General features: G+C 38.5%; 1 long non-coding RNA gene across 1 annotated transcript; it reads right to left on the bottom strand.

Annotated features, from left to right (window-relative positions):
• Positions 1-445: 445 nt before the first annotated feature.
• Positions 446-3,492, bottom strand: LOC149319036 (uncharacterized). The gene is made up of 3 exons (XR_016280119.1): positions 1,950-3,492; positions 1,769-1,834; positions 446-1,647 (listed from the first exon to the last, which is right to left on the bottom strand). It is a non-coding gene; the product is annotated as an uncharacterized LOC149319036 (long non-coding RNA).
• Between the last annotated feature and the right edge of the window lie 1,049 nt (positions 3,493-4,541).

The following is a 4,541-nucleotide window of genomic DNA, read 5'->3' as shown; positions in this document are numbered from 1 at the left end:
GGCAACAGCATTGATCTGATCAAAACGTTTCTTCTTGGTTTACCTTTGTATCAATCTACAAATGTTGATATACATGTGTTTGACAACATGTCATGTACAACATGTGAATAACTTTACCAGACGGCAATGTTGAATCACGGTTGTTTAGATTCTTTTTTCTTTTAACTTTTTTTTCCCCAATCAGGTTCTGCTAGTGGTGTTTATATTATTGTGGGGTATAAATACCCGATTGTTATAGATTAGCTTCATGGTTTACCCAAATTTTGGAAATCTATTTTGAAGTGTTATACAATTGCTATATTGATGTTTCAAATATCCTTTTTTGGCAATATAGGAAAACAATGGTGTAAAAATGGCTTGTTTATATTACATTTATAGTAATACATCATGTTTCCTACCTTGAAAACCAAAAGGAAGGCTGTTCTAGAAACCATTGCTGAATAATGTTGCTATTGTTGTGGAAATGTTTAGGTATATTAAGGACGGTAGACCAATTTCTGAGAACACAGCTGTATTTTATCAACAATATAACTTAACATTTTAAAACACGATTAAATATCCTTTTTCTTTTGGAAAAAAACCGTCTGGTGGCTTGTTTTCCATTATGTCAACAAAGCACGCATTTATATACACTGTATATACATTAGGTGAGAACATATCCATATATACATGGTGACATACAAAACCTTTCCTTAACATGAAAATGAAATTTTACTGTGGTTCAAGGAGAAATGGTTTAAGTCCCTCTTTATCGGTCACAAAGGGCACGTAACAGGGTAAACATAGAATGCTGAAACATATCTGAGGTTTCAAAACAGAACCTTTTCCCTATATGTTTCCCTTATGGGGAAAATATTTTTTTTTTCTTGATTATCCTCCCAGTACGAGAACTGCATGGTTTATCTTGGTTTTGAACAGGTGCAACTGCGCCTTGCAAGGAAGATGTTCCTGCATTGCTCACACATTGCACGGTTCCAATGCAGCCTTCATTTTCTGGGGGATCAGTGACTGCAACAACATTCTGAACATCCCTGTTGATGTTCTCTACTGTGTTGTCACCATCTCTAATTTCACTACTAGGAGTGACAGGACAACCATCAGGAGCATAAGCAGGAGGAAGTTCATCAAAGAGTTCAGGGGAATTGTTCCCTTGACATTTCCCACCAAAATCTGATGTGGATGGTTGCTCCTGGAAATCTGTAAAGACAGCTGGGCCTGGTGTTGAAGGAGGAATATCACACGGAGATGCCCTGAATGATGTGTGCATAGTTCCTTGGGCAACAGTATCATGTTGCCCCGTTGGAAGTGCACATTCATGATCTACTTTCCTCCGGTACAGTTCAGTCATGGTCTCCATGTACTGCAACATTCTCTGTCTGTCCTGTGCACTTCTCCTTACATCTTCCTCCATAATATGTACAAGTTCCATTTCTGTCCTCCTACAGTCTTTCATGCTGTCGTGTACAATTTCCATGAACCGTTCCTGTGTTCTCCGGGTAAGTTGGGCCTCTCGACTTGCACTCTGCATTATAGTGCGCGCAATATGTTCTCCTCTTCTGGCGCGACGATTCCTGTTCCTGTTTGAACGCAGTCTTGTTCCAGGAGACAGCAATACATTGGGTGGTTCGTCCTCTGGATCGTTAGGTACTGAAATTTAAAAATTAGTGAAAATAGATTAAGCCCACAGGAAGGAAATTTATTTCTAATGGTAGCATCATGTAAAGGGTTGTAGACAAAGAATTTTCTTAGAAAAGCAGATGCTACCTACCATTGCTTGTACCGCTTGTATCATCTGCACGTCTTTCCAAGTCACCCAATTGTTCTCCAGTCGCACCTTCAAAGTGGAGCATTAAACACCAACGTTATTTCTTTTGAACACATATACAGGTTCACAATATTTATGAAGAAAACAGAGATCCAGAAATTGACAGAAATTTATATATGACTACCTGCTATTTGCGTAGGTCCACTTTCCAAAATTGTGACAGGTATCGTAATGACTGTGTCATCGAGACAAGTGTCATCAGAATCTGAAAAATGCAAGGGGAAAAAAAGAGTAAAGCCTTTGTCTTTTTAACAAAATAATGTTGTCATGCACATAGCAGAAATCTTCAGGCATTACAGATGGGCAACTTGCCTTCATCACTGTCTTGTCTGGTAGTTGTTTCTTGGGTGCTTCCTTCGCCTGTGTTAGCCATGGAGGTGGATGCGGTTTCTTGATTCACATTTGTGGTTTCACCCTCCCTTTCAAAATCAAGACTTCGGGATAACCTGTTAGGGGTGATGCTAACATCCCCATGAAAGATTTCCTCTAGTTCCCTATAAAAGGGACATGTAATAGGGTTGCTTCCACTTCTCTGATTGTGTTTCACAACCTTTCTGTACTCAAATCTCAATTTTTTTGATTTAGATCTGCATTCCTCGGCAGATCTGACATGGTTCCTCTTTGCCATTTCATCAGATACAACTTTAAATTTATCCAAATTTCTGTAATTCTTTTTTAATTTGGACTGCAATTTTTGTTCTTTCCATATCTCCAATAAGGCCAAAACTTCATTGGCACTCCACACCCTCCCCCTTGCTTGTGCGGAGGCACTGCTTTCGGTCACTGCATGGCTATCCATGGCTTTCCTAATTACAGAAAGTATAAAATAATACTGTCTGCAATTTAATTATAGAGGTTGTGAAATAAACTTCTGCGTTAGCACTTAGCTGCTGATGCTGGCTCTCTGCACTCCCAAACTCCCGGCACTGCAGTAAAAGCACTAGAGGGCGCAAGTCTAGTTTTGGCGCCAAGAATCCCTGCACAGTGATGACGTTGCAAATCCCTCTTCCCGCTGGACTTTTCGGAGTGGCCGAAGTTATTGGGAAGCAGTGATGGCGCGTAGGAAGGGATCCAAATGGGTCAATAAGGAGATTGATCTGCTCCTGAGAAGTGTTAGGGGGAGCGGAAAATTAAAGACGCTCATGAGGTCCCGTTCTGTACCCATTCTTCCTGTGCATAGAGAGGTAGCAGAGCAATTAAAAATGCATGGCTACAACCGCACCGCCGAAGAGGTGTACAGGAAGTTCAAAATGACGCGTGAAAAATTTTTGGCCAGTCTAAATAGTTTTGGGCCATCACCCCCCAAAGAAAAACAACCACCCTTTTTCCCCCTAATGAAAGAGCTGTGGCTTATGGCGGGGAACCATGGCTCCCAGGAAAAAAATCCCTCGGGTAAGTTTGTAGCTTTACAAGTAAGGGCTCATTGTTGCATAGTATGCCATGGAATTCCTCCAGTGTTGTAGCCATAAGGAACAGTTGCTAAAGACAGTCACTATATCAATATCATATTAGGCTACTTCCCTTATCAGTTTCCAAAAGAAAAAAACACTACAATGGACTACCAGCCCTGAGGTCGCCATACTTTTCCAACATAGGAAGGGATAGATGGGTGTACATATGGAGGATAAATTTATTAGACAACAGCATTGCCACTCTGTTTTCTTACTTTTTTCTAACTGCAAAAAGATGGAGAAATTATGATGTCCTACATTTTTAGTTGTATTATCAACCTGCAGTTTTCCTAGAGTATTCTTACTATGATCAATGCACAATTTCTGATCTAGTTATCTCTTTGATTTTTTTATATTGATCAACATGCAGATACTATAGATGAACCTTGCTGTAGTGGAATCCAGTCGGGACCATCGGCAAGAGACATCTTGCCAGAACCCCAAACTCTTGTACCCAGCTACATAACTGAACTTCAACAGTCAGGTGAATTTAAATAAATATGCATTGTCTTTTTCAAAAGAGAGTGGTGGTCATATAAGGATTAAGGTTTATATTAATAACATACATCTATATACCGGAGAACTGAATATCACGAAAACTTTACTTTCAAGACAGTAAATAAAAAGAAATATATGAACATATTGTGTTAAACAGAGAATACATTGCAATAAACTGTCTTATTAAAAGCTTTTTGTATATATCTTTTGTCTGTACAGTGCAATCTTCCTTGAAAACGCAGGAAAACATCAATCGGAAAATTGTGGGAGTACTACAGAAAATGAATGGCAGATTAAAGAAAATCGAAAATATAATTGAATTGCATCTGCAGAAAACATCCAACACTTAATTGTATTCACACATGTTTTTATTACTGCATTGTTATTGAATACAAGTTTAGAGTTTGGACACAGTACTGTACTCTTAATGTAAGATGGCTGTTATTTTGTTTTCAAATAACATGCATCGATCGATGTTAACGAAGTTATGATTGTCCTTTTTTTAAAAAGGGTATTTCTGTTTTTTTTATAAAACCTTTTTTTGACTGGCATCCAAAGTTGCATATGGTACATATATGTTGTTCCAAGGGAACCAGACTTTATTTTTAACAAGTGTGAATCCCCAATTTCTGGGTAATCATTTGTTTGTTATTACAGATTTAGAAGATTGTTTTGTTGTATTGCGTCGCAGTGTAATAAACGCAGTTTGTAATTAATAACTCACATCTGTTGCCATGCTTAACAGTAGTGTCCTTTACTTCTATATA

The sequence above is a fragment of the Sceloporus occidentalis genome, unplaced genomic scaffold (genome assembly GCF_023333645.1).
Source record: "Sceloporus occidentalis isolate IW3139 unplaced genomic scaffold, rSceOcc1.0.p SCAF_2, whole genome shotgun sequence".
NCBI classification, from domain to species: Eukaryota; Metazoa; Chordata; class Lepidosauria; order Squamata; family Phrynosomatidae; genus Sceloporus; species Sceloporus occidentalis.
Note: the sequence above shows the minus strand (reverse complement) of the source record. Positions and strands in the feature narration are given on the sequence as shown.